Here is a 14,547-nt window from a genome sequence, read left to right on the forward strand (position 1 = left end):
CCTCTCCACCCAGCTCTCCAGCCTGTCCAGGTCCCTCTGAATGGCAGCACAGCCTTCTGGTGTGTCAGCCTCTCCCCCCAGTTTAGTATCATCAGCAGACTTGCTGAGGGTGCACTCTGTCCCTTCCTCCAGGTCATCGATGACTACATTGAACAAGACTGGACGCAGTTACTGACCCCTGGGGGACACCGCTAGCTACAGGCCTCCAACTAGGCTCTGCACCACTGACCACAACCCTCTGAGCTCGGCCATCCAGCCAGTTCTCCATCCACCACACCCTCCACTCATCCAACCCACACTTCCTGAGCTTACCTAGGAGGATGTGATGGGAGACAGTGTCCAAAGCCTTGCAGAAGTCCAGGTAGACAACGTCCACTGCTCCGCCCTCATCTACCCAGCCAGTCATTCCACCATAGAAGGCTACCAGATTGGTCAGGCATGATTTCCCTTGGGTGAATCCATGCTGACTACTCCGGATCCCCTTCTTGTCCTCCGCATGCTTAGAGATGTGACCTCCAGGAGGAGCTGTTCCATCTCCACCTTGCCAGGGCTGGAGGTGAGGCTGACAGGCCTGTAGTTTCCTGGCTCCTCCTCCTTGCCCTTTTGGAAGGCTGGAGTGACGCTGGCTTTCTTCCAGTCCTCGGGCACCTCTCCTGACTGCCAGGACCTTTCCAAGATGATGGAGAGTGGCCTAGCGATAACATCCGCCAGCTCCCTCAGCACTCGTGGGTGCATCCCATTGGGGTCCATGGATTTATGGATGTCAAGTTTGCACAAATGAGCTCTAACCTGGTCCTCCTCCACCAAGGGAGAGTCTTCCTTCCTTTCTGCAGGCTTCCTCTCTTGTCCCCAGGGTCTGGAATTCCTGAGGACTGGCCTTAGCGGTAGAGACGGAAGCAAAGAAGGTATTCAGTAACTCTGCCTTCTCTATATCCTTCGTTACCCGGGCACCCGCCCCATTCAGCAGCGGGCCCACATTTTCCCGAGTCTTCCTTTTGCTACTGATGTGCTTGAAGAACCCCTTCTCGTTGTCCTTGACATCCCTTGCCAGATTTAATTCCAAATGGGCCTTAGCCTTCCTCATCGCATCCCTGCATACTCTGACAACGTCCCTGTATTCCTCCCAAGTGGCCTGTCCCTTTTCCCACATTCTGTAGACTTCCTCCTTCTGTTGGAGTTTTGCCAGGACTTCCTTGCTCATCCAGGCAGGTCTCATGCCCACTTTGCTTGACTTCTTACTCAGAGGGATGCACCCTTCTTGAGCCTGGAGGAGGTGATGCTTGAATATTAACCAGCTCTCTTGGACCCCTCTTCCTTCTCGGGCCCTACCCCATGAGATTCCTCCAGGTAGGTCCCTGAAGAGGCCAAAGGTAGCTCTCCTGAAGTCCAGGGTTGTGATCCTACTCATTGCCCTGCTTCCTCCTTGCAGGATCCTGAACTCCATCATCTCATGGTCACTGCAGCCAAGGCTGCCCCCAACCTCCACATCTCCAACTAGACCTTCTTTGTTTGTCAGCAGAAGGTCTAGCAGTGCACCTCTTTGACTGTTTGTGCCTAGCTGTGCTGTCTTCCCAGCTGATGTCAGGGTGGTTGAAGTCTCCCAGGAGAACCAGGGTTTGTGATCGTGAGGCTACTTCCAGCTGTCTGTAGAGCGCCTCATCGATGACTTCCTCCTGGTCAGGTGGCCTCTAGTAAACCCCCACAACAGTGTCACCCATGTTACCCTGCCCTTTAATCCTTACCCATAGGCTCTCCACTTGCTCTCCATCCACCCCGAGGCAGAGCTCCATACATTCTAGTTGCTCCCTCACATAAAGAGCAACTCCACCACCTCGCCTTCCTGGCCTGTCTTTCCTAAAAAGCACATAGCCATCCATGACAGCATCCCAGTCCTGTGAACTATCCCACCATGTCTCTGTAACTGCAACGAGATCATGGCCCTGCGACCACACACAGATCTCTAACTCTTCCTGTTTATACCCCATGCTGCGTGCATTGGTATACAGGCATTTCAGAGAGCCAGTCAAGCATGCAGGCTTCCCAGGAGAGGTGCAAGAGGATCCTCCACAGCCATGTTCCATGCTGTCTCCCCTGGCTGTGTGCACCCACTGGAGGCATCCTGACTTGAGCAGTGTTTTACTGACTCCCCTGCCACTATACCACTCCCCTTCCCCCATCTTGCCTAGTTTAAAGCCCTCCTTACCAGGCTGGCCAATCTGTTGGCAAAGATGCGCGTGCCCCGCTTGGTAAGGTGGATCCCATCGCTCCCCATCAGCTGTTGATCTTCAAACAGGGTCCCATGGTCATAGAAACCAAAGCCCTGTTGCCAACACCAGCGGCGCAGCCAGTTAGTTGTTAACTTGGAAAACTCGTCTACTCCTCCTCCCGTCCTTTCCCCTCACAGGCAAGATTGAGGAGAAAGCGACCTGCGCTCCCAGACCCTTCACCACCATTCCCAGAGCTCTGAAGTCCTGCTTGATGGTTTCCAGGTTGCCTTTCGTGTCGTTAGCACCCACATGGAAGATCAGAAGAGGGTAGTAGTCCGACGCATGGACAAGCCTTGGCAGTCTTTCCACGACATCTCTGATTCAAGCCCCTGGCAGGCAGCAAACCTCTCTGGACAAGAGGTCAGGTCGGCAGATAGGTGCCTCTGTCCCCTGCAGCAGGGAGTCACCCACAACAATCACTCGCCGCTTCTTCCGGGGATTCCTGCACGGCACAGGGTCTGCCAGGCCACTTGCCTCCCTTGGAGCCATGCCCAGCTCCTCCTCAGCTTGGAGGGCGCTAAACTTGTTCTTCACAGGCAACTCTTGAGGAGGAGCAAGAGCCTTTCTCCTTCTACGAGAGGTCACCAGCTTCCAGCCCTCTTCAACAGTGTTATGATGCACCTTTACACACGGTGCTGAGTCCTCTGACAACTCCGCTGCAGTGGGGGGTGGGGACTCCTGGAGCTGAACAGTCTCCGAGAATACCCTGTCAATCTCCTGCTCATCCTCTCAGATGCTACGCAGCCTACTAACCTCCTCCCGTGACTCCTTTATCTGATGATGCAACTGGTCAACCACAGCACACCTCATGCAGGAGAGCTGACTGTCAGCCCAGGCCTCACGGAGAGGCCCCAGGCACTCCCTGCAGCCTGACACCTGCAGAGCTGCATCTGCTGTCCGAGGGTCTGTCTGGGTTGAAGCCTCAGACACAGCTGATGCAGCACCTCCAGCAGCCACTGGGGAACGTGCTCTGCGGCGTGTCATCACCATGCCCCGGGGAAGGACACACCACTGTGCAAGATGGAGAGGTGCCTTCTTTGCCTTCTGGCGCCCTTCTACGCAAACTGCTGTGCATACTGCTGCATCTGTTCGCTGCCTCTGTTGGCTGCGCTCTCTCAAGAGAAATTTACTGAACCTTTGGGCTCAGAGAGTGGTGGTCCACTCCATGAATCACAAATGACAGCCAGTTACCAGTTAAGTCCTTCAGGGGTTGATATTGGAGCCAATGTTCTTTATCATATTCATTAATGCCCCGGATGATGGAATAGAGGGCATTCTAGGAAAGCATTCACATGATATTAAATTGGGAGGAGGCAGTCAATACGGGGGAGTTAGGGCTGCCATTCACAGGCAACTCAATATGCTAGAGAAATGGGCTGCCAGGAACGTCATGAAGTGCAACAAAGGCAAATGCAAAGTCCTGCACCTGAGCTGTAATAACTCAATGTACCAGTACAGTCTGGCAGATGACAGGTAGCAGCTTTGCAGAAAAAGACCAAGGGGTCCTGGTGGACAGCAATTTGAAAGTAAGCCAGCAGCGTGCCCTCACAGCAAAGACCAACAGTTGCTGTGGCTGTGTTAACAAGAGTTTCGCCAGCAGGTCCGTGGAAGTGATTCTTCTTCCCTACTGAGTACTTGTGAGATTGTGTGTCTACATGTCAAAAAAGTCCTGCATCTGGGATGAACTAATCCCATGTAAGCAGGGTGTCATGTACATAGAAAGCAGGAAAGTGATTATTCACCTCCAATTTACACTTTTGAGACCACATCTGGAATACTGTGTCCATTTTTGGAAGCCCCAGTACAAGATAAACTTTGACATGCTGGAGCAAGTCCAGAGGAAGACCAACAAGTTGATCGGGGCTGGAGCACATTATGTACAAGGAGAGACTGTGAGAGATGGGTTTGTTCAGCCTGAAGAAGAGATGGATAAAGGGGATCTTATTGCTGCCTACAACCACCTAATGAGTATAGAGAAGAGGGAGCCAGACTCTTCTCAGAGTTCAGCAGTCCTTTGGAGTCAATGAACAAGAAGCAATGAACACAAGTTGTAACAGGGGAAATTCTGATTAGATATTAGGAGGGAGGTCAAACACTTGTACAGGTTGCCCAGACAGGTTATGGAATCTCCATCCTTGGATATATTTGAATAGTGATTGAATGGGGGGGCACTTTAGCCAAAGCAGAGGCTTGTAACACCTATAAATTATAAATGTATTAATCAGGATATAGCTAATTTTACTCAGGCCACCTTGAATCGAAAAATAGGCATGCTAAACAACAGGATGCAAGACTTTGGTGACACTGTGATGGTGCAGCCAGATAGAGTGTATAAACATTCTACATAAGTAAGAGAGTCATACGACTACCAAAGACAGTGGTATGTAGAAGGCATCTAAGTAACATAAAGGTGCAAAATAAAGAAGAATAAGCACGAGTTACTGCAAATATCCATTTGCCACAGCCCTGAGCAACCTGGTCTAAGCTGGCCTTGATTTGAGCAGGGCTTTGGACCCTCCAAACATTCCTTTCAACCTAAGTTACTCCACAACTCTAAAATATTTTTGTAATGGATACCCAAATCTGTGTTTTTTTCAGAAAAAAAGTAAGTATGTTTTCCATGCTGACCTTTCCTTTTAGCATAGAGAGTAAACACAAAATTAAGGTTGAAGTTACTACTTGAATAAATATGTTTATATTTAAGAAACTTGGAGTAGCTTATTTTCAATAAAATGTTCTTTTTTACCAGATACTACATTGTGCAGCAAAATTTAACACTAAGAATTCATACAAAGATTGATACTAATTAAAGATAAAGGAAAAAAAAGTATTCTGAGATCTGATAAATAATGTGATACTATGACAGAATACAGAGATTTATACTGGGATAGGTCTTATCTCACGTGTGATTCAAGGAAAAGCACCTGAAATTTCTTTAATCTTTGCCTTCAAATAGTCCTTTGATCACCTAAATGTTAAATTTTCTAAGCTTGAGTGTGGAACTTCAGTGCTTCTGACAATATATGTAAGAAATGATCAATTATGGGATATGACCCTTTGATTTTAAACATTTTTTGCCATGAAAGTTAACTGATCTATTGAAACTATGGAGTGGCATTAATAAAAATGATAATGTTCTTGTTAGTGATTATCTAAGTCAAATACATCAGTCATTAGAGCTACAGATTGGAAGTTTCTCTTAATTATAAGAGAGGACAATTATTAGATATTTTATCCTTCCATTACACGTTTCCCAATTTATTTTTTTTTTAAGCTTGTAACCAAGAATCTTTCCCAAAATTTCTGCCTGCAAATATTGCACAAATTGATAAATTAGCCAAGAGAAAAATTAAATATTTTTTCCTGAGCAATCCATACTGGACACCAGGAAAAGGATTTAATTATCTTACAGGTGGTTTGACCTAGCACTATATATCTGCTTTCACTACCATTGTAACACAAAGTAGTATTCATTAGAATTAGATAAAGTTTTCTGTCAATAGAATGTTGCAGTGATCCTAACCAGAAGACTATTGCACATCAAAGAATCAGTGATCCAAATAACAGCTAACCTGAATAGGTCCAGGTCTGTGCTGCGCTGTGCGTATCACTTGGCTGCTGGATGAACTTAGCCACCTAATTGTAATGGAGAAGCCTGTATGTGACCCCCACTTGGCACCTGGCAATTACGCCAACTGCATATCTCATCTTAACTTGAAGTGCAGCCACATGTTTTCATATAACATCCTTTTGCTTGACAGTAGAAATGATAAGCAGAGTTGTTTACTTCTAGGAACATCCTATAAAAGCTCTAAAAACTATGGTGCTGCAAACATCACCATGGCTGGGATCTGCACAATGTGCCGTGCTCTGCTTAGAGGTCTGTCGAATACTGCACAACTGGGGCTTCCCATCATCTGATGGGATATAAGGTTATATCTATGCTATTCCATTTTTATTTCTCATGTTATTTCCAATAAATGGCATTCTGATCAATACCTTATGGAGTCTGAATGCCTTTCTTACTGGGATCCATAACAAACACTTGTAAAAATCAGAAGTATGATATATATACACCCATATACCATTTAACTGCAGTATCAGCATATCTGACAATTGTGATTCAGTATGTGGGATGGGAGACTGCATTAAAATATAAGGACTGTAATGCAGCTTATTTAAATTCTCTCTTGCAGCTTTTGCTGGAGTTTGTACATATATTCCAAATAACTCTAGAGCATAGACTGAAATTCCTCTGAGTTATCTTAGCTGCTAAGCTGATGTCTGGATGTATCACAGAATCCAGGGTATCAGCTCTAGAACACACACTTTTCTTTTCAGACATTGCTTGGTTCTTGAGCATACATTATCTCTACCATTCCCCTGTCTTAACCATTTTTAATTCCATTTTGAGCTACTAAAGGCATAACAACAGTTTATTTCTTAATAGCAGAAAAATTGCATTAAAAATCTAGAAAACAAAGCTACAGAGATGTCAAAGATGAAGAATTTTCATTTGTAATAAAAACTAAGAACCTTCCAATAGTTCTTTGATGACTGCATCTTAAACTACCATATCTATATCCATCAGCAACAGATTATTTTGACAGGAAGAACAGTGGAAAATATAACTGATTGTTTACAGTAAAGGTATTTGTGTGGGTTAACTAGTGACTGTCAGATTGAACTGCAATTTCCTCCCTTGTTTATGCCAGAGTCATGAACAAAGCCAGCTGTTTGAGGACCTCATGTCTCTAGGAGCTACTGCTGAAATGCTCCAGGGTTGGGGGAGGCATTGGAGAGACAGAAGGACAGCGGAGTTTGAGGACAGGTTTGGGGCTTTTAATGTGTGAATTTGCACTTAAAATCAGTTTGGGAGCACATAAAAAGAGCATACAGAAAGATTCCATAACGGGACTACCAAGGAGTAAACTTTCAATATATAAATGACAACAGTGAACTTTTATGTTACTTGGTTATGCTAAGGCCACCTGTTAAAATCCCTGATAGTAGTTATTGCCAGTGCATGCACACAAATAGCTCCAGCAGGCCATCATGAAGCAGGAATGTCTCTCGGATCCAGAAGAGAGCTGAATAAAGGGACTTGACAGAGAAGTCTAAGAAGCAAGCTAGCCTGCAGCTTTGGTTGTAGAGATATCATCAGAACTGAAACCATGGAAATGGTATGACTACAAATAAAAGACAATGGTCAGAGCTCTGTATAGAGAAAGTCCACATGACCAACTTAAAATTAACAAATGCTTTTTGGTCTACATAAAAACAGCTAGTATTCAGTTTTGGTGGCCTTTCCAAGGACTATTTTGTGTCCCACTTACCAAATCTATGAGACATATGAACAGAATTTTTGTAAGCTGGCAAAAAAAAACATTTTCCTATGCAGTCCTGTGGATAGGTTATGTAAAAAATAACTTTCCACTATAAACAAATAGTGGTGAGCGCAGAGGCTTTGAAAAGAATTTGGGTTCACCAGATGTGTGGGGAGAGGGGTGCACATGGTCTAGAGAGACTGTACAGCCAAGAATGGGGCATACCTGTTGCACTAGGAAATATGTGCCTGATAGACAGTCTAGGAGGTCTACCCATAAATGGAGAGTTGACATGCAAATACCTCTTCTCCCTGTCCACCAAGAAAAAACTTCTGGAAGACTGATGGCAGAAATATCTTTCTTCTCCAAAGGGAAGATCTCTCTGTGGGTCACAGGGCGCACATGACACAGGAAGATGCAGTTTTCACCAATCTTCTTTCACCTCTAGATGACCTTTGGTTTCCAGGATTGATTCAACATTGATTTCTGTGTGATTCTAAGGATACATCACAACCTACCAAAAAATAGTACTGCTGTAAGTCACTAGCATTACAATAACTGTAAGAAGGCAATGTAACACAGTGTTGCCGTTGAAAGGGCACTCACCCTCCCTCTGCTTCTTTTTTTTCACTGTTGTACTACTGCTTCTTTTGTGCAAGTAAAAGCATTAACAGGACAACACAGCAAACTAGATCAGGGAATCAATATATTAAGTTGAATTTAGAGGGCTGAATAATTTTTAAAGATCAGATAAGAATTAACCCAAATCAGTTCTGAAAGCTAAATCTCTTGGCAGCCCCACAAACAACTGAAGTATCATAAAAGAGAAAGACATGTCAAACTCTGCTGATGGTAATGATACATGAAAGAGACCACTGAACTATAGTGTAAATAATGCTGTTGAAACTACAAAATGTGATTCATCTTCTGTTTAAGCAAAACTCTCCCATGAAAGTCAAAAGCAAACCCTTCCTCACCAACACCAGAGCAGGCTCACTGGTAGGAATGTGGCTATGTAATGGAATCACTACAATAATTAGGATAGGTGTGACCATATGAATGGTAAAGTTTGGTCACATCCACTGTAAATCACAATTTCCCTGAAGCCTGAGGAAATTCAGTCTTACCCCTGCACTTTGGCAGCTGACAAACACTACCACCTCTTCCTAAAAAGCTTGGCACAAGATTATAGACACACTACCAAATGCTTTAAGCTGTAATAGTTCCACTGATTATACTTTCAGGTACTCAGCAAAAATCTGCACCGAGTGTAAGTAATCCCAACATAAATTTCATTTTCAGTATTTACATTAAAAAATCATTTATCCTTGCCCTATCAGGTATCATGTGACTGCTTTCCACTAGCTGCATAAGGATAGAGCCCAAAAAGGGGGAAAAATCCACAGTAACTCAGTCATATATCACTGGTACATGTTCAGAAAGAAAGTCATGGAAAAAGCAAGATGAAAATAATAATCAAGGAGAGTAAAGATTTAGAGCAATTTAGGATCAAGAAACACAAATATGCAAATACCCAAGCAAGCTGAAAGTCACATATCCTGCTAGCGGTATCACTGCCCAAGACATTTCACAACAACCATCAACACAATTTAAAAAAAAAAAAGTGTGAGGGGAGATACATGGAGAGAGGGAGATAGAGAGAGAGATTAAAAGGAGTGCATAATAAAGCAAGCTCGCAAACTTACATCAAAGAAGAGCAATGCCAAATCATTTACTGTGATTATTCCAGTTTATAACCATGAAAAAATTGAAGTGCAGTGAAGGAAAATAAATAAATAAAAAATAGTTCTCCATCAAAAATCTGAGTTTTAACCAGTGTTGTTTGCTTTATTGAGGCAAGGTGACTTATTTCTTTATGGGTATTTGAAAATGCAGTATGGAGATTGGAAATTAAACATTTAAATATCACAATAGAATTAGCCATGTTTATTTTACAATTTTTGAAAAATATGCAAAATAAACTTTTCATCATATGCTATTAGGGTTTGCTGAGTATGCCTATACCCTTCCTATCAACCCATGTAGATGTCTGAAAGGATGAAAGAGAGGAGTAACTCTTCTACACTAGCTTCCTATACAAGCATTCACATCCATTGCATGGATGAATTAAGTCTACAGCCACATAAGGTTATTACAGAAAGAATGGATGAACTGAATGTCAAGCAATTTAGCTCTTCCACAATAGTATTTCCAATATTAACGCATTCTGCTCTAAGCAGGTTTGTTAGTTAGGCTAACTTATATCTAAAATGGACTAAGGTAAACCACCAAAGTCATGTTTAGTGGCAAGGAAGCATTTAGAAAGACAGCCATAGTGAAACAGATATTTCCATTAACGTCTTTCCCCAACTTTTTTTGCAATTACTCCCTGATACAGATGCAACCTTTACTCATATTCGGTTCTTTGGGAACTACACCCAGAAAAATGCACACCTCCCCACCAGAAAAGCACAAAGACTTGAACAATCAAGAAAGGCTACGATATCTGGTTGTTATTTTTGGAACCTTCAAATTTATTTAATATTTTAACCTTCTGTACTGTAAAAGAAACCTTGAAAACAAGACCAATCCATAAAGAATGAAGTATTTTTGCATTAATTTGTAGTGATCCAAAAAATAATCATGACAGCAATGTTATACATTTTAGTGGATGTGAATTCCCACTGCATTTATGATATTTAAAGCAACAGATCTTCACTTTTATCAGAGCAGGTAAGAAGAAAGGAAAGACCATGTTTACATACTAGAAACACTAGGCATGATTGTAATGAAACAATCCTATTTTCTGTTCAGTCCCAGGACCAGACTGTTCCACAAAAAGATATCTTGCAGGAAGGAGGGGATAATCTTACTTTGCCTATAAGGTATTCTTCAGTGTTGTAATATTTAGAGCAGCTGAAACTTTGCAACATTTTTGTATGCCCTTTGTATGATTTTTCCCAGAATTTGTTTTTATAGCAAATTATAGCTGTTATTTTCCTTTTATTTGTTTCATTGCCTGCACAAAATTTATACTAGCTTACTTTTGGGTATACCTAAAATTCATTTTAGGTTGTGCCCTCACATTTGATATTCATTTTTTGGAAACAAGACTCAGATTTTCAGCAGAAGAAAATTTTGCACTCAACTGCACAAAGTGTGAAAGAAAACATTAAACAGAATAGGTTATTACACAACAATGAACTAACTGCAACATCACTGAGATGTCACTAACTCAGTTGGGAGAATGAATGAGGATGAAAATCTTAAACTCCAATTTTCTCTTGAATCTGTTCAAAGGTAGGCAGATAACAGTTGGACTTTTCAAAAGGAACTTAAAGGAAGTTATTCATCCATTTCCAGGGAAACTCAGGTAAAGTGCCTTAGCTATTTTTTTCTATACAGGGATTCCTGTATTTCTGGCACACTTGATATGATACCCAGCTCACAGTTTGAAAACTACAGGTGAACACAGATGTACACTCAAAGGAAGTAAGAAAAGACCACAAAACAACAAATCTTGCAAGAAAAGAAGTAGGAATGGATGGAAATGGGCAGGCAAATTCTTGTAATACTGTTGTACATGCTGTATACCTCCCAGCCCATCACAGGGGAAATGTTGCAGGAAATTTGTAAGCTGTACTCATGATGAGAGGGCCACAGAGTTAGAAGCCATTTCCACATTCTGTGATCATCAAAGCTTCAAGTCAAGGAACAAATAAACAGCTGAACAACCTGGAGGAAAACTCCAAGAAAAGCTGTCTCCAAATTGGATTTTGGTCCATTGCCCTAAGCCCATAAAAGACTAAAAGATATCAGAGGTAAAAAGTAGCTAAAGGAATGTCTTGGCTTTTTAGGGTATTTCTTGAGCCAGCTGAAGTACAGCGTAACCGAGTTTTCGAAAGTTATAAAATTCATATTTGTTCTGCTTCATTAAAGATATGACAAGATAAGGTGGAAGATGAAGAGATGCATGGTGCCCAGATGTCCAGTCAACACAGTCTGTCTATGGAACAGCAAGCATGCACCTTTCTGGGTTCAGTGTGCATGAACTGGGACTATAAAAAAAACACCACAGCAACTGTGGTTTGTAAAAATGAAAACAGTTTTAAAGAGAAGGAAGAACAATATATTAAAACAGCAACTGATGTGTTGCAGTATGAAAAGGAAGTTGGAACAGTTTGGATAATGTACTGCAAAAGAGAACATTAGCCTGATGGAAAGGATTAGTATTCCAGGAATACACGTATTCTTATCTTAAGGCCAGACATGTTATTTCACATTCACAATGCAAGCCAATTGCACCATTTATACTAGAAATGTTGTCCTCTTTCTCTTGCAAGAAAAAAGCCGTCCTGGGCATCAATGACTGTGTTTATTGCCGCTAATAAAATTGCAAATGACAAAAATGTGTTTGGTCTTTAGGAGTTTGTATAAACACAAAATTTTCTGCGGGACCAGTCATGATTCTTTATCAAGAAATAAAAATGTCCCCATCTTAACAATAATACAATAAAGAAAACATTACAGTATTTCTCACGTTACAGCGTTAATGAGCAAAAAATAAAAGCTGTAACTATGAGACAGTGATTTAGAGCCAAATCATGCCTGTAGGTGGAAGATGTGCTAGCTGTCAGTTCTTACTTGCAACAACCACTTTCCAGATCCTCAGCCGTGCTTTCACCAGTGAAGCTGCAACAGCAATTCCTTTTCCTCATGCTACTATGTACAACAGTCCTGCCTCAAGCAGTGTTACACTACAGTTTCAACTGCAAGGTTATATGCAATGGACCTGACCTTTTATACCTTTGTTTTAAGTCTGGATGCTTTAAAAGCTTTTTACTATTATTATGTTAATAAGATGTGTCTGGAAACTCTGGTGACAAATACAAATTATAATAGAAACCTATTCAAAGATCAACTTACAGAAGGAAAGTTTCTTAAAGGTTTTGATTTCCAAGAACTAATAAAAATTTTCAGAGATCGCAATACTGTCAAAATGTTAGTAGCATTTAAAGAAAAAAATGACTTCTGAAGCAGAGACATGTTTACATGTATTGTGGTTAGTGCTGCATATCTGCACCCTAGTGGCTAGGTTTTGGCAGACAATTTCAAAGAAATTGCTTAGGAACTCTGAAAGTAAAATGAAACCTGCACAGATATATTCTGACCTACTCCTCTGCCTTGTCATTAGAAATGCTTTGAAATTAGAATTTCTGAAATTAGAAACTCCCCTGGCACTGAACAGGATCAATTATCTGATGAAAATCATTACAAATCATATACTTTTTGTAATAGACACCATTTATCTTAGCTAACATCCATGCCAAATTAAACATAACAGATGCTGTAGCACATTGATTTGACTGTTCACATTTATTAAGAAGAACCCCTCCCTTATAATCCACAGTATGAAATGTAAGCCATTTAGCTGATTTCATAGAGAGTATGAGTTTATGATAGGTTTACTATAGGTGTCAGTTTAGTTCAACCTGTAGAGACTCATGCCTCTAGTCCAATTTTCATGTCAGCTAAAGTAGAAAATCCTAAATATACTGTTCTGTAACTGATACTGAACTCAGCAATTAGAATAAGGTCAAGTAGAAATATGCAAGAAGCTGATAAACCACATTATTTAAACACCATTTTGTGGCCAGGTGAGAGGAATGAAAATCTATCCAACTTGGTCAAAAGCAAATTTTGACTTGATTTTAAAGACTGAATGGTTACCTGCTGTTCAAAGTAAGAAATTGGTTATAAGAGAAGAAAAACAAAATAAATTATTTCTAAATGTTATACAATGTGTGTATTCAGCTGCAAATTCAGCTATCCAGTCTATCCCGAAGAGAAAATCCTTTGATATGATGTTCTAACTAGACAACCAAATGCAGGGCAAGACCTGCCTTCACATCAATCAGCACAATGGCCATTAAAACCCGCAGAGCTTCTGCACAAAACTTACTTTAATCAATATTATTAAAGGTAACTAAAAATAAGAAACTTGGTATTTTAGTTTGTTTTACAAACACAGTAACACTAGCAGCCAAGTCAGTCAACTTACATTTGTCAAACATTACATGTCTAAAGATATTTTTTAGGAATCAAGTTGACAGACACAAGTTCAGATGTTGTGCACAACAGTTACCTGCTGACTGTAGTGGGAGACATATGTACTCTACAACCCTGTAAATCAGGTCATCTTTTTTTGGTACTTAGACAAGAATTAGATTCCTAGCTTTAGCTATTTAATGTAACAGTGAGTGCATACTACCAAATAGACCATAAATCCCTTTAACTGTGAGAACTTGTTTCTAATATATAAGAAATAATTCAAACACCAAACACTGTATTTCAGTGTTAATAACTGGATTTCATCAGAAATAATTCATAGCCATATGTACTACAGAAGGTCACAGTTCTTGGCTGCATTCCAGCTAACCTATTTATCCCCAGAAGCAAACTCTTGGGTATGATGTTCTAACACAGAAAGCTGAATGCACAGGAAGCATTTGTAAATGAGTGTCTCCACCTCAATGACTTCATCTGATTCATAAGGCTGAAATACTTCAAATTCCCCAAAATGCCAGCTTCCAAATGGCAGCTGAATAAAGATAACCAGTCAGTATAGCTCACAGATGGGTGTTTTTCACCTTCCTTGGAAGAGTGACTGTCCTTTATAGAGGTTTGAGACAGAGCTTAGAGGTCATAATTATAAGCAATATAGTGATTCTACTGACTGAGAGGGGAAGCTAAATAAGAGTGAATTTGTTCGTACAAAATGGAACAGCCCCAGCAGGCGCAACTAAGCAAAAATAATTTCAGAATATAATGTCAACCTAACTATAAGAGTATACAGTGAAACTAAAGATTGTAAGATGGGTGTTAAAACCCAGGAGAAGGAACATAATGTAGAATTCTTCCACTGTGAATGATTGTCCTTATACCAAATTAAA

This window comes from Struthio camelus, chromosome 1 (assembly GCF_040807025.1).
Source record: "Struthio camelus isolate bStrCam1 chromosome 1, bStrCam1.hap1, whole genome shotgun sequence".
NCBI lineage: Eukaryota > Metazoa > Chordata > Aves > Struthioniformes > Struthionidae > Struthio > Struthio camelus.